Source organism: Aptenodytes patagonicus, chromosome 2 (genome assembly GCF_965638725.1).
Source record: "Aptenodytes patagonicus chromosome 2, bAptPat1.pri.cur, whole genome shotgun sequence".
Classification (NCBI taxonomy): Eukaryota; Metazoa; Chordata; class Aves; order Sphenisciformes; family Spheniscidae; genus Aptenodytes; species Aptenodytes patagonicus.
Genome location: NC_134950.1, coordinates 108,236,713 through 108,262,366, shown reverse-complemented (window position 1 = coordinate 108,262,366; position 25,654 = coordinate 108,236,713). Strand labels below are relative to the sequence as shown.

Genomic DNA, 25,654 nt, shown 5'->3' with positions numbered 1-25,654 from the left:
GTCTACAAAGCTGCAATCATGAGGAAATATTCTTTTCTCTCTAGGCATACATAGTTTTTGGCAGTCAGAGTCATCAGCACACCCTGGGGAAAAAAAGTAGGTATCAATCTGATATAAGTAGGAAGTTAAACAGTGCTTTGGCATCACTGAAGCCATATGCTAGTGAGTCTGTTCATTATAAAACAGACAATATTTCCCCATGGGTGAAAGGAAATTAAAAATAATGTAGAAAGACTCCTCAGCAGCAAGCAAGAAATACGTACTTCATTACTCTGCAGCTTCATGAAGGAAACTTTACTTCAAGCTACTTAACCTTGCTTCAAATGGCCTGGCCTTCAAATATGGCTTGATGCCTAGCTTCCCTTCAAATCAAGATGAAGCCCTAAGTCTCAGCTTCAGTTCACATCTTTGTCTACACTAACCTCATATGTCTCTTATTTCAGTATCCTGCCAAGCTTTCATAGTAAAAAAGAAAGCAATCAGACACAACACAGTTATTCTGCCTCAGTGAGTCAAAAATATGTCTGTACTGAAGACCACAGTATAATATGAATCATCCAATGTAACTTTAAAGAAGTCAGCATATGTACCAATGCTAATTCACCTTACATAAAAATTTATTTGCCACAGTCAGGCTTCTTTTAATATTTAGAGTTAGCTTTACATGAACCAAGTCAGATATATCCGTGCTAAGCTGTCATTTACATTACAAATATATACTCAGTTTTGCTTTGTGCTGTTTAAGAGGAAATAGACACACAAGTCTGCTTGCAATATTTTACCAGGTGCAAGTGCCCACGTGTGGTCTCTGTGAGCAGAGGCCGGGGCTGCCCCGTGCAGGACTCAGCCGGCTCCAGTGGCCCCGCCGCAGGGCACAGCTGAGCCCCTCGGCCATGGGCGGGTGCCTTGGCGAAAACACAGCTAAGAAAGGGCAGAATGTTGCCCGGCAGTGAGGGGTGAGGGGAAAAGTGTGAGAAACAGCCCTTAAATTAATTCTCCCCAAGTCAAGTCTGTTTTGCCCGTGATGGTAATTGGTATGTGACCTCCCTGTCTTTGTCTTGACCCACAAGCTTTTTCATCTTATTTTCTCCCCCTAGCCTGTTGAGGAGGGTGAGCAAAAGAGCAGCTGAGTGGGGGATTGGCAGCCAGCCAATGTCAACCCACCACACATATCTATTGGAAGGACTGAGCATCTAATAATTAAACTGATTATTTATTAAAAAGCCAGTGCTAGAATACCTGTACAAATAGAAACAGATCAAATGGTATAGATAACATAATGCCAGGGTTGCTAACAGAATAATTTGTTTTTAAATTCAGTACTCAAAAAGTAGCAAAAGGTAGAAGCTATTGATATAAAAGGAAAGGGAAGCACCCTATCACTCTTCAGAATAAGAGGAGGACTGATGCCAACAATTACCAAATCACAAGTCTAACTGGGGAACCCACATTAGAAAGGAAAGTCATTCTTTCATATCCCATGCTCCATAGAGACACATGTACAATTATATTCACACTTAGTCAGATTAAAAGAAGAATGCCTCATGTGATGCTAATGTCTTCCAGGTTTCTGACAACACAGCTGTTAGGTCCATGCTTCAAGAACTACGATCAGCAAGAATATATGTATAAGACTCTAGAGAAAAAAGGTGATATAACAAAGAATACCTGATTTTCTTTGAAAATTAAATATCTGAGGCAAGATCACACTGTGTAACTCATGTAACTAATTGGCTTGGATATAAATACTAACTACCAAATACATTGCAAACTAACTGAAGCAAACTAACTGAAGCAAATCAAGAAAGCTCTTGATTTGTAGAATGCAGTACAGTATACAGTTAGCTACTAGCCAGCCCTATTGCACTTGTTCAGTAATAACCAGGAGGAAGAGTTAATTATTATATTCTTAAATGAAGCTGCTGTGCAGACAGGCAAACGTTGCAAAACCAGAATGAAGAAAATGCCTGTGGTAAAAGTGGACACAAAATAATCTAATTATACAGAAACATAAATTACTTCTTCTGGGAAGGGAAAATGAAACAGTTTGAATTGGGAAGAAGAAATCTGGAAAGGGAAGTGACAGCGGGGAAAAAAACAGAAAAACACAGAGCTGAATTATGTGAAGAGCATTTCCTAAGCCTCTGGTCAAAAGTGACAAATGGAATGTTCTAGGCGCCATGCAGACGAGTACAGACACACCAGTCCCAGCCTCAGGAGGTTTGCAATTGCCTTGTCAGGCAAGCAGATGGGCTTAAACAAAGAAATGTGATTGAGTTGGGAAAACAAGGTAACAATAAAACAAGAGTTTGGCATAAAGGCAGCCACATCTGTATTAGATGTGTTTGGTAGAGGAGATGTGAAGCACCAGCAATAAACAAACTATCCATTTTTGGGGTGCCCACTCCATGTCACAGAGCAGGACGGCAGAGAATCTCACGGTGTATCTCAGCTGAAAAAAATAATTTGTCAAACAATTGGAAAGGAAGAGTAAAACTCAATAGTTAAAATGCTTTCATCTCCTAGCAGTTGGGAAGGAAACAATAAATATCCCCTTGGCTGAGATTTATAGCAAGACACTTCATACACTATTAAAACAGAAATGTGATTCATTCTTCACTGGCAACAGGGTAGATGGGAAGTCACACGGCAATTTATATTAACTTTATTGCATATTTTCACTTTTTTAGAGTGGAAATGGTGTCCACTATTTATACATTTATTCTCTTCCACTAGTGGTTTTTGGTTTACTATTTTACTGGAGGTACCACAAATTAAAGATGGAAAATACATTATTCTCTGTATAGTCTAATAAGTTTTCCTCATCCTTTCCAAAACAGCAGAAACTTCTTCAGTTAGTTTTTCTGATCACTCTAAATGATTTGGTCATGACTTCACTAGTGCCTGTTGGCACTTGCTGTGTTAATCACTATAAACGAGGTTGGCAGGGTTCTATCCCAGAGAACATTAGCCTTTATATGTGCAGCTACTGACCCTTCAATGTGAGGTCAAGTCTCAGACTCATGTATCAAAAACAAGCCACTGTTGGCCTAGTCTCACCCTTATTTTTGCAACAAGAGATCACTGACTTCTGACTCATTTATCAGCTGCTGAAGATTTGTTTGTTTGTTTTTCCTTTTATTGTACCAAATGCTTCTTAGATGTCTGCAAACTTTGTTTTCGTTTTGTTTATGATTTCCTGGAAATGTGTTTTCCTACAGAGGTTTCTGAAGCAGTCATCATCTCTTCTTTCCCAGACCTTTGTGTTTTGGGACACAAAATTCAAGTAGTGACCTGTCTACTGCCAGATATAGGATATCACATTATGTGTAGCACAGGGGAAGAACGTGCCTAGAACCACAGATTTCTAAGAACTTCAGTCATTTATTCCAGGAATAATATTCCTGGTGTACACCATACTGAAGCCATGACCGCTGGGTGCTATGTTTGTTCACATATGCTCACAGCATGGACAGCAGTTCCACAAGCTGTACATTATTAGATCCAACCAGTTTGCCCACTTACTAAGTCATATTTTATGGTTTGTGTCTAGTATAACTACTCCTTGAAAAGCCATTGTCCCACATTTGTTTCATGCCTGAAATCAGTCAGAAATCAGTCAGGCCTGTCTCTGTGACATCCCATTATGCCAACCAGTACTCACTAACAAAAGCTTAAGGTATTTCACCAAACAGGAGGAAAAGAATGGTGGTTCAGTGACAACAATAAAAGACAGAAGTAGATTTAAAAAATCAGATATTCACTTGCTTAGTGTTACAGAAACAGTGGCTGAAAAATGGTTCATTAACTCATGAGCCAACAGTATCACCATGCAAGATACACTTGCATGATGGATTAATTCAAACTGAATCTGATCCCAGAGATGAGGAAAGCAGAATCTCTTCTTTCTATTCTGTGATCCCTGTTCATCCCAACTATACCTTATACTCTGGGAACATCTGTATGATATAGCTGTGTTTTCTGAAATGCTATCAATTTTATGTCCCTTAGGTTGATCCCTGGGGTTAACCATTTCAAACCTATGAAGTCTGTCTACTGTATCTGATAACCAAAGTCCTTTGAATAATGCAGTGATCTTATTTTCATAATACTTTTTTAAAATAAACAAACTCTGATTATTTCTTACATACACAGTCAGGGAAAAGAAACCCAACAAGAGCACTGTTTTACACAGCAAGTTTATGGCAAAGCTTAAAGCTTAAGCCTGGCTTTCTGCCAAGCCACTGTTCTGAGCCTGAACCTCACAGGCACCCTTTCAGTTTCCCATTTATAGTCAAAAGTATAGTCTATTTACATACTTAACATTTATCATAGTTGAGCTTGATCCCAGCCACAGTTCTCCCCCGCTGTGCTGCCATGACCACACAAACAGACAAAATGTTTCTGTTAGATTAAGCCAAATTAAGGAACACTCAAGCATAAGTGACTGTGCTTCTGACTTGCTCCAGTGGACTCTGTCTATGTGGAAAGGTGAAACCACATCTACTCTAATTTACTTTGGCGTACAAACCCCTCCCCACACCTGTTCTGAAGGAGCAAAAGGTGACATGTGCCCATCGGATATGCATTTGCTCTAATGCCTTATTGTGCAATTAGAGATTTCTAAAAAAGTTGCCACGGTTCTTTTCCTGTCCTAGTCATTTATTGACACAGGATTGTAGATGATTCCTGTGGTAGAGCATTCTTTAAACACTAATTTAAAGTAGCAGCAGCCAGTTCTGTTCAGCTACCCAAGGTTTGAGTAGGAAAAAAGTATGGAGTAGTATTTACTGAAGAAAATAAAGCAAAAAAGGTAAGTGATTCAGGACTGGAATTTACACAACTAAAGCAAGGCACTTCAGCAATCACAGCATGCTATGTAGCCATCTGCCACCAAGAACAGAGAACAATAAGACCACGTGGGAGTTAAAACTATGCGCTGCCATATGGTAGATTGGGAGTACCTAACCCTGACAAATACCTGAAGATTTCTACTTTTTTGTACTTTCAGAATATCCTTGTAAATGAAATCAAATGTAACCCATGTCTTGAGGAATAGAAACTGTCATTTCCCTTTTTGAAACTGAGAGTTTGCCTCCACATTGTAGGAATGAATTTGAAAGGAAAAAGTGAACTATGAGAAAGCTTTCTCATAACAGGGGAAAAAACCCTCATTTCCAAATCGCCTTTTCCCTGTAATCAAATTCCACATAAAGGCTGTCATAGTAATAACATGATAGCCAATTGCTCACATGAGAGAATTCTTTGTAGGAGTTTTGCCTGGACTCAAAATCTCCCATGTCTCTCATCTACTGCCATTGCTTTGATTAACTGTTTCTTTTCATCTCAAATTCTGATGCTATCAAACTCATTGAAGCAGGTAATAAGAAAGGTAGGGGGGGTTGTGGGGAGGGGGTTGCCTGCTTGGGTTCATTTAAAATATTCTTTGTTGTTTTCAAAATATTTTTATAAGGGTAACTTGCTAGGGAATTGTCTGTAAAAAAACCACTGCTGCTCTCTTAAGTGCTTCAGACTGCTGACTGCCAGAAAGTGGGGGTGGAATGGGAGGAGTTCAGCTGGCAAAAATATGTGCCATGGAAAAAATATTTTCAGTAAAACACTAAACTTTTTTTTTTTTTTCATTTTAGTTCACTTTTTAATTTTTGGAAAAGTAGTCAGTGCTATTTTTCATTCTCTGACCCATTTGTAATGTCCTGGAAAGATCTCTTCTGTGTACTGAACTAGACTTTTGGCAAAATTAAGAAGTTGGTCCCTCAAAAATCTATCCCCAGTTGAGATTATTTACATTATAATAAAAGACTTTGGATGTTTTCAACCCAATTGGCCTATACATAGGTAGCAGCCACATGCATGTAACAGGAGGGGTAGTCTAGAGGACAGAGTCCTGCACACACATTCAAGAGGCAAGAAGTTTGTTTACACTGAAACACTACAAAGGAACATTGGGAGTTAATTTAGGGATCACTAGCTGCTTGACCGTAGTGCCATATGTGGATATTCACAGGCCTTTGACAGACATTTGTCAGTGAATTAAAATGAGCTGGCTAAATCTCTTGCTGATGACAGGTACCTGTCAGACCCCTGCCTGTTGTTAAACCCTGAAAACAGAAAAAATTTCAGCATAGAGCATTAAGTTCAACCAGCAGCTAAGAGATTAACCTGATATGCTGGGCTCCCCCAGTTCAGGAACTAGGCTGTGAAGTGGTTGGATGTCTGTGACTTCGGGGCAGCAAAGTGTAGTGGAAGATGGGATGTGTGGGAGGTCATGAGCAGTAGCAGCTTCAGGGGAATAGCTAACATGGTGTTAATTCACACTCTGACTTACTGAATTAACTTTCCAGTGTAGACAACAAAGAAATTAAATTCCAGGTTCCACCTATGACAGAACTGAATCTGCTTCATGCCTCGGTTACCCCTCTATTAAAAAGAGATAATGTTATTCTAACTTAGTGGGATACTCTAAGCTAATTCCAGCAATGTTTGGGTAAAGCCATGATAAGTGATCAAGAATCAGTGGATAAATCTGGAAGGAACCTCAGGAAGTCATGTAGCTCAACTTAAGTCATGAGATAGATATCTTAGTACATAGTTAATTAATGACCTGACTTTAAGAGCATGCAACTACACTGGCAATATGACAAGTAACTTACTTCTAAATACCGACACAGTCATTAAAAACTTCTCAAAACTCAGTAGTATGTATTGCCTTCTAATTTCAAACTTAGTTTCATCACCTGACAAAAAGCAGAGTGAAACATAGGCTACACTCACAAGAAAATTGGGAAACTCTTCTAGTAACTTCATAGTCAGCATTAGGAAAACATCTACAGTAAACCTGATTTTTCCTGACTTCCCACAAGTTATTAAAAAAAAAAGGGTGCTTTTCATCTGAAATACTGCATGTATGTAATTCTGAAAAAAAAAAAGAATGAAATAAGAAAACAAAAGAAAACTGCCTGTCTCGAAGTAAATTATACAGTCTTCACTTTGAAGTCTTTGGCATCTCTTAGAAGACATTTTGTAAGAATTTGGAGAAGATTCAAGGTATGTTCTTGATAGGTGCAAGTAACTCAAGGACTTTTTTCTGCTTGATCTAATCAGCTGCAGTACCCATCTCTTCAATGTGAGTGTCTAATGCTTGCAATCAGTCATCATTAATATAATCTTTTTAGGCGTCTACAGAATAGTTTCTTTAAAACATGCTATAAATAATTACAGTGCTTACAGCATCACTTAACAGTTAACGTTTGACACTTCTGCCTAATGGCCATCTCTGACCTCATACAAAGGATGAGATGACTGCATCATCTCTGACATGGTATAAAATATTTTGTGTCTGTATGGTGAAGAGTATTAACTTTGAAAAACAACCTAACCTTGATAATTCAAAGTGACTCCTAGGACACCTACTCCTAGATATTATGTTCTGAATAGAAAACTGTATTCAAGAAATACCGTTTTTTAGACCTATGGGAATACTATAAATCTCTGAAAGACCAAAGTCCTAAAGAAAGACTCAGTGGAACTTGCTGGAGCAAGCTCAGGATAAAATACACACCTTCATCCTGTAAGAACAGGATTTCAGTGACCTCAGTCAAGATATTCTTCTTCCTAAGGTTTTTCCATTTAAGACCAGCTATACCACACAGTCAAAAGTTAAGCTCCAGTACTGCAAAATGCCAGGCTTCATGCCATGTATGTGAAAACATAAGTGCTATATGGACCCATTTCAAACACACAGAAAGAGATTTTATTTGTATACAAGAATTTAAATTGCTAGGATCTACAGGGTCTTCTATGTGCACTAGTTTTCATGCTGCACTAAAAGAGAAAGCTATGAGTTGAAAAACAATGAAAGAAAATAGATGGAAGAAAAAAGAAAAGGGAAGATAGGTTCAACAGAGCACAGTGCATAAGAAAAAAGAATTCATCTCACCTAACAGATCTTGGAAATGCAGCAGAGGAATCTGGTCCAGTTTGTAAGTTTGCTCTTTTTTTTCCTCCGGACCTTTTACATTTGCAAGCAAACAGAAATATATCAAAGATATCTATCTTCTTTATCTTTCATTCCTCCTATGTAGAAAAATCTGCAAGGCATCAGATTTAGAGCTAGTAATTCAGGTCAAAAGTGATAACAGTATTTAAGTAATAATGTACAATAGAATATAGCCAGTTCTTTCTATTCATTACTAGTTTGTGTCCATACTGATCTGCCTGTGAACTCAATTATTCACTTATTTTCTCAAATGACTTTTCACTCAGAAAGTGTGTTGTCTCTCTTATTAATGTCGGGCTTGATCAATGGCTTGCTGAAGAGGATGAAATTATATGACTAGTTCAAGGGGCTTTGGAGTAGGTCCGTGTTTTCAAATTACTCACCACAGCCTCATTGCAAAGTAACTATGATTTTTCTTTGGTTTAATATTACCTTATGCCAAGTAACTTCTCTTTGCCTTGCTGTTTGAAATCGTATCTCTTTTAAAGTAATAGCATGCATTGGGTTCAAATTCATACTGCTATTTTCAGTTATTTATTTTCTGCTGACCTGTTAGAGGTATTTTTCCTTTCTTAATTTATAGTTCTTGTGAAGAATACTGTTTGCATTTTCTGTGTTATTTGACAGCTATCTTAGGACTAGCTAGGTTGCAAAACATTTTCCTTTGATCATGATTATTTTCTTTTGCATAAAATTTTTGAGAGAAAAGAAGTGGAGCAGCTGTGGGGGAGAAGAATGTGTGTAATATAGATGTGCTTTTGCACATGTAATTTAAGATAAGCAGATCCAGATTTTCAAAAGCATTTAGGTGTCCATGTATAGCCTGACATCTCATGAAAACCAACTAAATAATAGAAAAAAATTACTATGTGATTTTACATATAAAGCTATGAAAATCTACCTTTTTTGTATGTAAGTTTCAGACATGTTGTTTCCTTTCTCCCCTCCCTCTCTGCACTCCCCCACCTTTGTCCCCCCTATCCGAATGTGCAATCTTTTCTTGAGTTAGCTTTAGGCTGTTGCTGACTCTTTCCATGGCATACTTTGTATCATGCTAGATTCTTTAAAGACACAGTCAATGACAAAACACGAAATTAATTTTATTATATTTTGAAACAGTGACCTGAAGATTGACATTTCTGTTTTCACAAATACCCTCTTACAAGTTTTTCAGAGCAGAATATTATTGTTTCATTGAACATTTTTTAACAATTTTTCAACTGGCTGTTGGCCAGAGATAGATCTGGAATAAATAAGTTTATCATATTTTATACTTATTAGCCAAACAGTTTATGATCCCCGTAAATAATCATACATCTGTTTTACATTGTGAAATCAGTATTTCAATGACAAGATTTTGTTTGTCTGGAACAGAAAGTATAAAAACTGCATTCAGCTTTGTCTAAGATATATTTTCAATTATGAAAACATTTGAAATTTTATTAATCAGAGTGAGTATCTTATTTTCTTTGCCTACTTAAAACTTGCATCAGAATTTCATAATTGGGGGAAATGGAACCTAAAATATTTGTTATAAATGTATCACCTTGTAGTCTCTCAAAAGCCAGTGATAATTTTGTGGTTCGAAATACTAGAGGCAGACTAAATTATATTCCTTTATATTTGAGACACTGAAATAATAATATCTTAAGTCTCTAAGTTTAACTCCACAAAACTAAAATTAAAGTCTTATTTGGAGTCATTGGATCAAACCCTTGGGACAAAGTTTATCTGTACTGGAGTTCATTCATATATGGTCTACATGATCAGGATAGTTCATTCTACCCTTAAACTCCACAGCTTCTCCTGACCTGACCATGAACATTTGGCTAATGCCTAAAACACCTAAATCTCTGCCTTTTCAGTAATTCTCCAGAACTTTTTTAATTAAAAAAAATACATTTTTACTTCTGTGACAGTGGTGGATTTGTAATCATTGGTGAAAAAGTTTTGAGAGTTACTGCCTCATCTGAGGAAATATGGCTGTCATCCCAAAATCTATCCTTCTAGAAAACTTCGAGCATCCTTCCGCTTCTGTTTGTACTTTAGACCCAGTTTATGGCATTCTTAGGATAAATGAAGTTCTTCTGAGCATCATAAGCAGACCTCCTTCCTTGTCAAGAGTCTCCTCTACCCTAACTATAAACTCAAGTTTCACATCTAACATTTACCTTCTATAGTCCCCATCATCATGCCCATTCCATCTCTGATATACCTGAAATTCACTCTCTTTTATTTTCTTGCTTCTGCCTTTTTCTTTAGCAATATAATCATACACAGTATGATATAGTCTCTACTCTCCCAAAGAAACTCACATTTAATGTGACTTTCCTCATTCAAAAACCTCATCTTACTCATTCCTAAACTCATAGAAAGTATATATCCACTGATACTATTTTTCAAGGTCATTTGTGTGCTTGTTATATTTTAGCTTCTATCATTTACACTCCGCTAAAAACACTCTTAAAATCTCTGCTAAGTCTTTAAAATATCCTTGTTTCTTCAACTTTAGCATAAGTGACAACCACACTGCATAAGTGACAACCACACTCATTGGCTTTAAAATCTTGTCCTACCTTGATTTTTGGCTTTTCTCTATTGTCTATTTCTTTCATGCGATCTTTGGAGGATTTTCTCATTCAACTTCATCTTCTCAAATAGACTTCAAGAGAATGCCATTAATTCAACTCTGTCGTCTTTCCAGATCACAACCCTAAAGGAATCCATATCAGAAGTTCATTAAATCCTGTGCCTCATCTCCAACAAAAGCTGAACACAGATAATAAAAAAAATAAATAGAATAAAGAAGAATAATAAAGAATAAAGAAGCATATTTTAACCCTTCCTCCGACCAATACACCCATTTGCAACTTAAGGAGCTAGACATATTTCCTGTGCATTTAGTAGCCCTCGGTGGATTTCTGTGGCATATAATAATCTTGCCTACCACATAACCTTTAGCCACAGGATGTTGTGAAAGCAAGAATTTCCACAGCTTAACTGCATGTTGCCTGAAGAATTACCACCCTCTGTTTGCCTTGAACCTGCCACCCTCTAGCTCTCTGTTATGCCCTAATTCTTGATTACAGAACACAATCAGTCCCTTTCCAAGCCAATAGTGATTTTTTACACATCTATCATATCCTTCCTCACATCTTTTCCAGGATGAAGAATCCTAACTCAGTTGTCCTTTAAAAGGAAGGTACCCATAGTAACTTACTGGCATAAGCAAATAATTGTCATCTTACTACTCATCTGCTTTTCTAGGTGATTTTTAAGCACACTGTACAACAGAGTACACAGTACACTGTCACTGTGACCTTGCTAATAAACTTCAGTAAAAATTATTATTTTTTATTATTATTATTATTGTGGTCTACCTGGACTTCAGCAAGGCCTTTGACACTGTCTCCCACAGCATTCTCCTAGAGAAGCTGGCGGCTCACGGCTTAGACAGGTGGACTCTGCGCTGGGTCAAAAACTGGCTGGATGGCCGGGCCCAGAGAGTTGTGGTGAATGGAGTTACTTCCAGTTGGCGGCCGGTCACGAGCGGTGTTCCCCAGGGCTCAGTACTGGGGCCGGTCTTGTTTAATATCTTTATTGATGATCTGGATGAGGGGATTGAGTGCACCCTCAGTAAGTTTGCAGACGACACCAAGTTGGGCGGGAGTGTTGATCTGCTTGAGGGTAGGAAGGCTCTGCAGAGGGACCTGGACAGGCTGGATCGATGGGCCCAGGCCAACTGTATGAGGTTCAACAAGGACAAGTGCCGGGTCCTGCACTTGGGCCACAACAACCCCATGCAGCGCTACAGGCTTGGGGAAGAGTGGCTGGAAAGCTGCCCAGCAGAGAAGGACCTGGGGGTGTTGGTCGACAGCCGGCTGAACATGAGCCGGCAGTGTGCCCAGGTGGCCAAGAAGGCCAATGGCATCCTGGCCTGTATCAGAAATAGTGTGGCCAGTAGGAGTAGGGAAGTGATTGTGCCCCTGTACTCGGCACTGGTGAGGCCGCACCTCGAATACTGTGTTCAGTTTTGGGCCCCTCACTACAAGAAGGACGTCGAGGTCCTGGAGCGTGTCCAGAGAAGGGCAACGAGGCTGGTGAGGGGTCTGGAGAACAAGTCTTATGAGGAGCGGCTGAGGGAACTGGGACTGTTCAGCCTGGAGAAAAGGAGGCTGAGGGGAGACCTCATCGCTCTCTACAACTACCTGAAAGGAGGTTGTAGTGAGGTGGGTGTTGGTCTTTTCTCCGAAGTAACAAGCGATAGGACGAGAGGAAATGGCCTCAAGTTGCAGCAGGGGAGGTTTAGATTGGATGTAAGGAAAAATTTCTTTACTGAAAGAGTGGTGAAACATTGGAACAGGCTGCCCAGGGAAGTGGTGGAGTCCCCATCCCTGGAGGTTTTTAAAAGACGTGTAGATGAGGCGCTTAGGGACATGGTTTAGTGGGCATGGTGGTGTTGGGTTGACGGTTGGACTCGATGATCTTAGAGGTCTTTTCCAACCTCAATGATTCTATGATTCTATGATTCTATGATTCCAAGAAACTCTTCTCTAACCATCAAGCTGGTGAAGGCTCTCATCTTGCACCACTACATTGTACCACTCTGTTCTCTAGCCTTGACAAATACAAGCTTACACAGCTTAAATTAATTTAGACATTGACTTTCCTAGTCCATATTTCTTCCCTGGCCACCCCTTGTTTTTTCTTCTCCTCTGTTATATCAAAGAGAAGCTGTCCTTCACTACCCACACCATCTCTCATTCCATTACAGGGGGTTAATTCCCCACTGGAGAGGCCAATGAAGCCTTCATAGCTTACTCTGCACCACCATGTTTGTTCTGGGCAAAGAAGCTGCATATAAACACAGAAAGACAATCTTAAATGTTTCCTTTTCCATTATACCTCAAAAAATAACCTATAGCCAACCTTCAACATAAATTGTGAACCAATATTCTAGATCTCACAGCCTGTTATGTTGTCTACAATCTTGCTCCATTGGTTTACTGCTCTGCCCTGCCAACTCCTTTATATTTGCTCTCATATACTGTTGGACAACTGTTTTGCAGAATGCAAAGCCTGGATAACAGGTTCCTGATCCACAGCTAAAATTCCTTGGCACCAGAGGCCTTATCCACAAAGATATTTATAAACCTAACTTTCCAGTGACATCAGAGGGGAGAAAGGCAACTAAGTATTTTTATGGTCTGAACTCATTGAAATAACATTAAAAGATGCATTTTGATTTTTTTTTATCATTGGAGCAGTTTCAGCCCCATTTAATAAAGACAGATTGAGTTTACATATCAAAGTACTGCTTGTTTTTATTGTTTGTCAGTATGTGCAAGATAGGCAAATCTTTTTATATCATTTGCAATTTTAACTATATGTTAACATCAACCAGCTGATGAACCTTAACTAGGAACAACAATATCTAAAATCTGTGTTCTGCCAAATACACATCTGAATTATACAAAGCATAAATACATAAAACAGCTGAAACATCTGAAGAGAGTTCAAAGTTCTCCAAAGGACCCCTATTGCCTTCCATCAATCTCGGAACCCTGCTGTTTAGAAACATTAAATGCTTGCACTCATTTAATGTTTTGTTGTAAAGATTTTATCTGTTTGACTCACTGACAGTACCTAGTTGGTGCTGTCATCCCCAGCCACAAAGGACTTAGGCTGAAGAATAATTGTATATATCTTTTAACAGCTGTCTTGGATTTTTCTACATTTTACAGATTTTTGTGTCTAGTCCTAAAGTTTCAACTCTGTTATTTGTACCACTTGATAATCTTGTCTAGTCAGCCCACTTTTGCCTCACTTCCTTGCTGTTCTTCATCCTGCACATAACAGCAGCTGAATAATGAAGTGTGCCATTTCACTTCTACCATATTTTGCTGAATGTCAGAGGTCATGACTTCAAATGCACTCTTTGGAACTACTTTTGTGACAAAAAATGTCTTCTTCCACCCACTCATACTAATATACTTACTGGTATTTGCTATCTTTCATGTCTAGTTCTCCCCTTTTGAAAGGATATTGCATTGTTTATTTTTATTAGCTCTAGAGCTACAATTTCATAATGAACTCATGGACTTGGACAGCATGCCAGATGAACAGTATTGATAGTATTTTTCACAGAAATAGCAAGTTCTGGATTCAGTGATTTATAAGTTTTCTTAACTGGCATCAGAAGTAACTCTGCTTAACAAGAGCACTTTGCATTTCATAATTAATCAATTGTAAGCTGTTTTTGTTCTGTTAATAAGTATTATTGCTACAGTTCAAACTTCAACAGTAAGTAACCACACCCGCAACAAGTTATTCACAACAGGTTTTATCCTTCCTCTGAAGAACCTCACTTTTGAAAGACTGTATTTTCAATATCTCAGGTTTATCCAGAAACATATGTCAGACCTGTTTTCTATCTTTGCCATGTTATGTTTATGTGGTTTTATTACTGTTCAGTTGATCCTGTTTATAAAATATAACTTTATTCTTTGGGTGCCTACCTTGAAATGCACATTGGGAAAAAAAACCATCAAATTGACCCTAGCTTCTTCATAAACAGAAAGATAAGGAGTAACCAAACTCCAGCGATAAAGCAAATAATATTGTATTATATGCCATATGCACTGACCAGCCAGATTAGGACAAGAGATAAGCAATAATTTTTATTACATGACGTTAACAGCAAGAGAGAACAGAGACAGGTGAAGCCTTGGAAAACTCCACCATGTACTTGGCATGGTTGGGGCTAAGCTGGTACTGGCATAGCCTTTCCTTGGGGCTGTGCATGAAGCTTTTTCTTCCTGCTCTGGGACATCAGATGAATGAGTATATTCTCTGTAATTTTTCATGTCTTTTTAATGAATCACAGCTGGCTATGCCCTACAATACACAAGTCTTTAAAATATTTACATCACCTCAATAACTGTAAGTTAATGTGTACTTCACAGAATCCCTTCTATCGACTTTTTTCATTGTTCTGTCCAAAACACATTACCATCTAATGTTTTTCACAACATGCATGCACAACACTAGTTTCTCTCAAGCTAACTTAATATTAACAGTGTCTGGGAGCGATAATCCTGAATTTAAGACTTGTTTTTAAACAATCAGATGGAAAATAGATCATTTCCCTTTCTAGTACATCCCCTACTGCCACCATCATGTGCTAAATATTTTGGGGTATTTATTAACAACACAACCAGGAACTGGTTTTATTCAAATGCTTAACAAGGAATATGGCAAAACTTATCCTAATGTCACCTCAGGAAAAAAATTACTTTGTTGTTGTGGTCTTGACTTTGAGAAGCATCAGAAAGTTTGTTAAAAACTGCTGAGCTCCTAGGAGAGCTACAGCCTGTCTCAGCCCTCGCATATGGGGTGCTGCAAGCATCAGCCACAAGGTTCCCCTCTGTACACACAGGCCAAGGGTTATTGCAGTGTCCCCATATGGTGGGGCATGGGACAAAGTGCTATGAGGACGACTGGGCTGGAAAGGGAAGCATCAGTGGTCACCACAGCTGTGACATGTCATCCCTTCCCAAACTTTTCCACCACTGCACCTTCCCAAACCTAGATTTCTGGTGGAGAATGAACTGCCAGAAATAACTAATTTCTGGCCCTTCCCTGGTATAGCTGCCAGCCACGTGAGGCAGCAGCCTTCTTTGTCTGGGCCCACAGGCAGCCCTTACACTACAGTGTATGTAAGCCGTTTAAATCAACAGTTAGAAGGCACAGGCAAACATGGAGCAATGCAATAGGCCTTCATGTCCTGCAGAAACTTGCCTCTTGCATTCACCACGAGAAAACTGAAGTTCAATTGAATAGGCCGTTCTAAAAGCCTACATAGAAAGGAGTTTCTTTAATAGATTGTAAAGGGCTAAAAGTCAGATGGTAGAAAGAAAATGTCTCTTAATTCCCTCCAAAGGATTTCTCCCATCTTTCACTGGAGCATCAGGCTTTAGTCAGGCATGAGGGGTGCACTTAGATAGATGGGGAACATAAAGGTGCTTCTTTGATCCATTATCACAGGTCTTCGTGTCCTTCTGGATTTTTCCTGGATTTACATAACTGGTAACAAAGTTTAAATAAAATATTGTAATACTGTAAGCATCCTCCGAGATGAAATTATGATTCGTACTATGTTAATAATGCAATGGGGCAGTGAACGTGATGGTGCAGCACGGCTGGCGCTGTCCAGAAATCGTTGGTTTTCCGCCGCTTGTCCGCTAGGTGCAGCGCCGGCCCAGCAGCAGCGGGACTGGCCCAGGCCACAAGTCAGCGGGTCATGGGCACCCCTGCCCCATGGCTGCTCTCCTTCTCTGAAGGGAAAACATTGCTGGCAGAAAGACAAAGGCTCAGTTTGCCCACACTTCACGAAGGGGTGGGCGAGGGGCAGTTTATTTTAGCCTTTTACAGGGTAGAAAGGGTGCCCATGATGAAGCGGGTTTTTTATTTGGTTTTGATGGGGTTCTTTTGCCTAGCTGGTAGAAGCAAGCAGATGCACAAGATTTTGTTTATCAGCCTGGGGAAAAAACAAGTACCTGCTCTGCCACAGTCACCTGAGGCGAGGAAGGGGTAGGTGGGTGGGACTGGTCTGAAGGTATGTTCGTTAAGGATTGAGCCAGCATTCTCCATCACAAAAGAGAAATAATACCATTCTGCTTATGGGGTAACAAGACTGAACAGTGACACTCACTCTTGATATCACATCATTTCAGCTTTCAGCACACATTGGGCATGGGGGTATGTAAACTTAGAGAAGCTGCAGAAGGAAGTTCATGTCATTTTGTTTGAGCTGGACTACATATCTTATGAAACACCAATGGGTCTTGTTTAGTATTTGTGTGCAAAGCTAAAAGCACAAAAAAGGCCAAGAAGGATGACTTGAAAAAAAGTCCATGACTATATCAGTCTCTCAAACCAGAAAGCTGATATTTCTATTGAAGTTGTAGTGCACTAGCACTAAGATTTAATTCTCCTCCAGCAGTAACTGTGCAACTGAAAATCTCTCCCACAGTACATTAGCACAGAGTGGTAAATATGATGGTAAAAGCTAGAGGGGTGGATGGGAGACAAGGCAGATACTAAGAAGCTGGTGCATAAAAATGATATATAGATAGCCTCACTAATTTGAAGCAAAAACTCAGAAATTAAGGCTGTTCTGAAAATTTGAAGCACAGCCCCAATCACATATAGGTTGAGCACCTGGAGAGCTCTTGTTCAACATTTGTATGTAAAGGTAAACCCACCACTTCCACCATGACTGCAGCCAACCCTGAGGACTCAGTGGCTATTTTTCAATTGAAATCATTACATTTTGGAAGAGACCAATGTCAAAGACTTGTGCCTGCCACATATTGGATCAGCAGAAGAATTTGTATGAGAGACCAAGGTTATTTGGGTCCTGATATCTTTACCGGTTTCCAGGTCAAATCTCCGTGAGTTACTTCACCTCCCCTTCTTGATACTTACTTTGCAGCTTGAATGCTGCTTTCAGAAACTCTGTGTTGGCATTGTTGTCTTGCTTTTGCTATATATCCCTAAAATTGACGTTGTCCTGGTTTCAGCAGGGATAGAGTTAATTTCCTTCCTAGTAGCTGGTACAGTGCTGTGTTTTGGATTTAGGATGAGAACAAAGTTGATAAGGCACCGATGTTTTAGTTGTTGCTAGGTAATGCTTACACTAGCCAAGGACTTTCTAGTTTTCCATGCTCTACTGACTGAGAAGGCTGGAGGTGCACAAGAAGCTGGGAGGGGGCACAGCCAAACTGGCCAAAAGGACATTCCATACCATGTGACGTCATGCTCAGTACATAAACTGGGGAAAGCTGGCCGGGGGGGCCACTGCTCGGGGACTGGCTGGGCATCGGTCGGCAGGTGGTGAGCAATTGTACTGTGCATCACTTGCTTTGTGTATTATTATTATTATCATATTATTATTATCATTTTATTTCAATTATTAAACTGTTTTTATCTCAACCCACGAGTTTTTCTAACTTGTGCTCTTCCAATTCTCTCCCCCATCCCACCGGGTGGGGGGAGTGAGCGAGCGGCTGCGTGGTGCTTAGTTGCCAACTGAGGTTAAACCACGACAGACGTTCATACAGATCCTGCCAAAAAAGCATGTGTTTCAACATACAGCTAAGAACAAATTTTATCTTTTCCAGGCCATTGTGGAAGAAACAATGAAAGTGAGACTTTTTTTCCCCCTAGCAATTCTAATTAATTTATTACACTGACATGCCACATTTACCATTCTTCTTTAATTACAAAGTTGACATAAACATCCCATGATGCCACTTCTGTGCTGATGTATACTGTTCAATTCTTTCTTTGTGCAAATAAGATGTAAGAGGGAGAAGGAATTAATCACTGTGACAAATTGTAAGAATAGCACTTCCAAAAAGATGAAGTGGTTACCTTGCAATCAGGAAAAGAAAGGGAGGGAATCCATTTTAAAAGTTTTTCAAGCAGAGGCAAAGCTGAGTAGCTTTAATTAAAATACATTTTATTGGCTTTCCTGTGGTAATGCCTGCGAGCCCTAGTCTTGGGCTGGTCTCCACCCTCCCTGCACTGCACTCATTTTTAATGAGGTACTTACACACTAGAGTCCATGTTCTCACAACTGCTTTCAAGTGACCTTGGAAGGAGGTGGAGAGTCCTAGTGCCACTATACATACAGCATCCAGGGCACATTATTCTTGCAAAAACAATGTTGTTCTTTTAAATAAATTATTATAATGAACTTTTGTTATTATGGCCAACCTAATTGGCTGCAAGATTGTTAGAACAGTAGAGGAGATTGGCATTGAAAAGGAATATAACAGGAAAACATGTGACTTGGTTGGGAGGTGTTGTTTGCTTGTTTGTACTTTGCTATTATTATAAGCAGTTAATCTGTTCTGGTGTCTGAGGAATTCCACCTAATATGCAATCCTGGGGAAGGGCACCATTTGAAGAATGCATTCAGCATTACTTTAGCTTCATCAAATGTTCTGAGCCAAATCTGCATATTGGCAGATCTTCAGTGGACCTCAGCCAGTTTATATTCAGCTGAGTATTTGACCCAGTTAAAACTTTGATTAATACCATATTCAGTGTTCTTACCCCAATGCAAAGCACATTTGCACAGAACTATCACTTATCTAGTAAAACAGTATTTCTGGGGAAAAGAGAGGATGTGACTGAATTAATTTTAAGAAGTTAGGAGGCATTATACCTTCTTGTCTTCTTAGCTCTCAAGAAAAAGAACCATTAAGTCAGTCTAATTAGTTTTCTTCATCTTTAAAACAGTCTATAAATATATACCTCTTAAAAAGTAGCACAGTAGATAAATAGGTGTCACACCACCACCTTATAGATGAGCAAGCTACATCAAAGAATTTACTTAATACACCTGAAAGAAGAGAAGAGTCAGGCTCAGTAACAATGGTAGAAATCAGAAACCTTTTACATCAAAGTTTTCCTGCAAATGCATATATCTCTTGCTGTAGCCTTTTTGTTATTCGTTAAGGTCTGATCCATTGTCCCCTGAAGTGAATGAAAATACTCCCACTACAGTCCTAACTGGAAAGCACAGTTTGGGAAAAGCACCTGCAGCCACACTGAATGGGAAAAGCTGGAACAGTTCCAGCAGCAGAAGCTGTGCAGCCTGGTTGTCAAAGAGACAACCACTGATTATATCCCCACGGGGCAAGTTTTCTGGGGCAGAAACAACAGGGCTATTCAAGCAGCAATTAGATGCCCTTCTGCAGATATATCTAGATGAGAAGGGATAAAATATCTAAGGTGGCAGCTTGCCAAATTGCCTTTTGGATCCTAACACTTGTTCCTATGCTTCTTCTGGAAGAAAAAGCAAGGCACTCAGGGATGGGCCTATGCAGAATACAAAGATCTTCAGTTTCACTATCTAGAGCAAGCAACAGAATTGTGCATTTGATCCTCACAGGAAATATAAAAAAAACCCCACAAACATTAGCAAAGTTGGCCATTGATAGGTAAATGTCCTTCTCTGGTCTGTAAGGCTGAACTGCACATAGCGCAAGAAAGGATGGATGGAGAAAACTAATGCCTGGTGAAGGGTCCGAGTCTCCCAAAGGGGCAAAGTATTTCAAGAAAAAGGTTGCACCCAGCATCAGCAGACCTGTATCAATCAGCAGAGCTGCTGCAGGCTGGACAACTGCACTAACTGGTTTTTAAACTCTACTGACCTCCATTCTAGAACAAATCCAAGTAAGCCAAAGTTTCCTGGTAGGGGCACCGGCTCTAACATCTCATCTAAACACCCGGATCACTGGCTATGGCTTCCAGCCATGTGCGGTCTTTTTATAAAGTTTTATTGGCATAAAAACTTCTAGTAATAGTACTTTGGCCTGTCCAGTCTTTGCAAATTATTTATTAAACTATTCTGAAACCTATACAAAATACTATTTCTAACTCCTTGTAGCTGATGACATGGTGTCAAGACTCAGCTTCTATGCATCACAGAGTGAGGATAGGAGAAAGCAATCTGGCTTCATGCAGCTTCCTGGCAGATGAGTAGCTCATCAAGCAAACAACAGCAATTCCTCTCCAACTGGGAGCTGAGTACAGTACAAAGAAAACAAAAGTTCAAATCCAGGAGAGGATTAGGAAAATATCCTCTAAAGACATTTCCATGGATTTAATAGAAAAGGAGAACAAGATGAGGCAGCCTTGAAGTGGATCTGTAAGGGTCTATTACAAAGATTAATAGAAGCTAAGTTATTTTAACCTAAAACATGTGTATGGCAGTGTAAATGTATAAAAATGAATCCAGCTTAGAGGCACTGTTGGACAGCTGCAACTGAGGACAGTTTTTTGTTGTGCACTGTGCAGCTATATTTTCACTAAGCAGAGTAAATTCTCTCCCAGTGCAACTCCCCTTCTGTACTCCTGCTGTTTGCATGAACAGGAACGCACAACTATCTACCTAACACACTCTGGTCTGCAGTGTATGAGCACAGGCAAAATCAAAGACTTCTAAGTACTCGCCTGCAATGAGGACATTTGATAGTTTTTCATAAGGGTATATCTGGATCACATCTTTTTCAGGTTTGGCCTTTTCAAGTTTCAGAGAGTTATGAAATGGCTTCCACAACCATTGTCAGCAATGACAAGAGCAAATACTGCTAAGTAATAAGATTGTTTCAGTTTCTGACAGAGTTCATATTTTTAAATAAGACTTGCAATAAGATTTGATCAGAATGAATTCTGGGACAATTCAAAGCGTGGGATTTAAGTGACATTGATCATTCTGATTATCAAATCTGATTATCTTCTGTGCTTGATCATGGACTTGCAGCATCTGCATAAGCACTCTTTTTTGGAAAGTGCAGTAAGAAACGTTATGTAGTAACTGCACTGTTTTTCTCCTTAAATTTAATCACAGATTCTACAGACATCTTCCATGAGAGACCCATAAAAATTTTTAGGGATGTGGCTCAGGCTACATTGCTCTCAGAGTTTTTTAGGTGTGGCAAAGCTGGAAAAGCTCCACTCGTGCATCTACATTGACACTCTGAATCCATCTTCACAGATGAGAGGAGTCAGTGACAGTAGTTACAATGTCGAGAGCTCGCTGATGAGTTACTCTCTCCCTACTTCTTTTGAGAAAAGCAACAAAAGTAAGGCAGATGTCGGATTCTTCACAGAGCATTTCTCTACTTTCCGCAAGTTTGCTATACAGGGCAGAGGCGGGGAAGAAAAGTGTCTGTGCTAGCTACAAGCAATTTTTTACATTTGTAAACTCCATACTTAATATAAAGCAGCTCACAATATCAAAATATTTACTTTGACCCATATAGATAGCAACTACAAACATTAGCAGGGAGCAATCCAACCTAAAAAGCCTTGAGCCAACCTAAAACTGCCTCTAATTGCACAATAGAATACAGTTTTCCTCCAAACACTATGAGGCATTTCAGAATAGTATCGTGCACAAATTCTGCTAGAAATTCACTTACAAGGTGTTATTTATTAAATAACTGTAAAATCCATTCTGAAATGAGCTATACTAACGTCTTTAAGGAAACAAACATCTGTACGTCACGGTGTGCTGGCAAAGAATCAGACACAGTCCAGGGTAGAGGCTAAGAGCAGGAAAGAGCGTTATCCTGCCTCACTCACAATTCTTCATATTCCCCTCTGGGAACTTCTAGGTTTGACCATGAGCAGCTGGAAAGAGGTGCAGTGAGCTAGCAGAGGGGCCACAGTGGGGACATGGGGGTACAACTCCCAGGAGAGGGGCACCAAGAGCTCAGGGTCCACCCCAGTAAGTTTCTAGACCCCATTCAGACACACTTCATTGCCCACGTCCACCAAAACCACCTCCATCATTTCCTGCATTTTAGAAACCAAGTGGCACCATTCAGTTTAAACACAATGGCTTCAACTTTAGAATACAACAAAGCTGAACGACTTATGCTGTCCAAAAGGACCATCTCCTCCAAAGATACTGACAGACACAATATGCTCCCTGTTTGCTTTGGAACAAGAAGCGTACATATCACTGTGCAATTACTCTGCGTAATCTTAACTGGCTGAACAGCACCTAGAAAAATCCAATTTAAGAGAAATACAGTTTTACATTCCCAAGTAGGTCTCAGGCACTGTACAATCATGCCATCTGCTGGGCAGAAAATTTAGCTATCAGCAAAAGCTTTTGAGGAACCTGGGCAATATTTTGGAAAGCATACTGCAGTCCTGGCAACTAATTTTTTTTTAATTGTGTTAGGAGAAAAAGGATCACCAGGTGGCACTGCCACTGCTGGAAGTGGAGGTGAAAGGGTGACAGTGCTGGTACCTAAAGGACCCCCAGTCAACCCGCTTGACCCCACTGCCGAGCCTTTCTTCATGCCTGGTTAATTCCAAAGGCTAAGAGAGGGCCCCTAAACAACAATCATTGGCTTTAAAACACCTAAGTACAATGCCAAGTACAGCCAAGCACAAATAGTAAATTAAATGCAAAAAATTTCCCAAGAAAGGGTTTAGTTTCCACCCCAACCATCCTCTTCCTACTGCGTTCTCTCAGCAATAATAAAGGCAGATGCTCCTGAGGAAATGAGCTGAAATAAACTTGGGCACAGGCGTAATTTGATGGCCATTGGGACTGTCAAGGACTCTGAAGTTAAGGGGGGTTTTTGCCCCTGTCATCATCTTACATGGCCAGACTCCTTAAATTTTCCAGGCTTTCATTTCCCTCCATTTCAGTATATACAAAAATATAATACAGTGCACATATATGTATATATGTGCACTGTATTATAACACAATTAGCCCATGCATGACAACTTTGATTCTGGAAGTCTTTGGTTAGCATTTTGGTTACATAAGGAAAACCAAACTCTACATACAAGTTAGGCAAAGTGACCTCCACTCTCCTCAAAGATCTAATTAAATGCTGCCAACCTTTTCCCACATTTAGAAATCATCACACCAGTCAGCAAGAAACCAGTGGGAGGTAAGAGCATCCATTGTCTTGCCATTCTCCTGAACCACCTGGCCATTCTCCCCACCACCCAGACTCTCCACTGAACAGACTAGCACTAAGCACTTAACTTTTGAATCTCCATTTTGCTTGCATTAAAATGCACAGCTTCTGAAACTCAAGTTCCTGTGAGTTAGTACACCATATTATTTCTATAAGAGCAGAAGTTCTGCTCAGATAGGATAAATTCTAATGAAAAAGAAGCAGCAACTATGTAAAAATTGACAAACTGAGCTGGACTATCAGATACCTGATGTGTTCTTCTTGTCTGTGAGAATGCAGAAAAACAGATTAATCATGTCCTTTAAGGCCTCTTCTTTATAAAAAAAAGTTTTATGTCTATGTCACATGTCCCTGAAACAGTAGCTCCTCTCTGTTCTCACCCCTTTTCTACCACTAAGCTGTCCAAGTTGTAACAAAAATTCTCCATTCCTCTGGATAACTTACAGCTGTCACACAATAGCTGTATTGTCAGTTTCACACTGTTAAGCACTGATGAGCATCCCACTGATGGCATATTTAAAGTACAATCAGCTGCTGATTGCACCAAGGAAGACCTTCAGTCTAAGTGTAGTTTTGAATGAGACATTGGAATCCATGCCCAGAGCAGAAATAAGCACCATATGCACAGCCTAGTAAGCTTAATAGGTAAACATACAGACATACATATACATAGATAGATTTAATATTATTATGTGCATATGAGATTGCTGATGTGGCAGCAAAATAATATATTAAAATGGATTCTCTTTGGCATTGTGAAATTTATATGAAAGATATATACACATACATACACATGTACATATAAATAAGACATATGTAAATGTACATGCACATGTATTAAAGGCGTTCAGGTGCCTTTCCATGATATATTCAAGCAAGTCATCACTCAAGCCAACAAAATTTATCACTATACCTTACCACACAAATGCTCTCTATAGGGTTACATGCAGGGAACCTCTACATTAAATTGGTAATAAGAGATACCAAGTATGGCAACAAAGATGCCTGTAGTATGGCTTCAAACAGCTGACAATCCACACGTAGAGATAGGCAGATTTGGTTATAGCAAATAAGAGCAATCTACTTCCTGGTTTATACACACATCAGCTTTCTTGCTCCACAATAAAAGCATCACAGAGGAAATTATTGCAAAGTTACTACAGCATTTAAGCTCACACCTTTGCCTAGGCCCATGTAACCCTCCAGTGGAGGAGACTGCAAGGAAGATGCAAGTGGGCTTTACAGTCTTAGAACATGGAATCATAGAGCAGCCCAGGTTGGAAGGGACCTTGAAAGATCATCTGGTCCAACCTTTCGTGGGAAAGGGAGCCTAGATGAGATTATCTAGCACCCTGTCCAATCCATCTTGAAACTCTCTACCACGTCCCTTGGAAGGTTGTTCCAGTTTATTCCCTTCCTAGATAGGAATAAGAAAAAAAAGGAAAAAAATATGCATGTGTCTATGCCAGCCTACCAATGCCTAAAGCATAGCCACCTCATCCACTGCCACAGCAATGCTACAGCCCTAGTGTCGGGGTTCACATTACTACAAGCAATTGCTACAAGCAATCTCCAGACACAAACAGGAATCATACAGTCTTGTGAGCCTCTTCTGATCACAGAAAACCCCCAAAACACTATAACTTTTCTGTTTTTCCAAACCGCGTATTGCCATGGTTTAACCCCAGCTGGCAACTAAGCACCACACAGCCACTTGCTCACTCCCCCCCTTCCCGGTGGGATGGGGGAGAGAATCGGAAGGGAAAAAGTGAGAGAACTCGTGGGTTGAGATAAAGACAGCTTAATAGGTAAAGCAAAAGCTGTGCACACAAGCAAAGCAAAACAAGGAACTCACCACTTCCCATCGGCAGGCAGGTGTTCAGCCATCTCCAGGAAAGCAGGGCTCCATCACGTGTAACAGTTACTTGGGAAGACAAATGCCATCACTCCGAACTTCCCCCCCTTCCTCCTTCTTCCCCCAGCTTTATATGCTGAGCATGACGTCATATGGTGTGGAATATCCCTTTGGTCCGTTGGGGTCAGCTGTCCCAGCTGTGTCCCCTCTCAACTCCTTGTGCACCCCCAGCCTACTTGCTGGTGGGGTGGTGTAA

At 39.9% G+C, this 25,654-nt stretch overlaps 1 long non-coding RNA gene across 1 annotated transcript; it reads right to left on the bottom strand.

Annotated features, from left to right (window-relative positions):
• Positions 1–7,973: 7,973 nt before the first annotated feature.
• LOC143157453 (uncharacterized) lies at positions 7,974–25,454 on the bottom strand. The gene is made up of 3 exons (XR_012994797.1): positions 25,399–25,454; positions 10,594–10,730; positions 7,974–8,108 (listed from the first exon to the last, which is right to left on the bottom strand). It is a non-coding gene; the product is annotated as an uncharacterized LOC143157453 (long non-coding RNA).
• Positions 25,455–25,654: the final 200 nt, after the last annotated feature.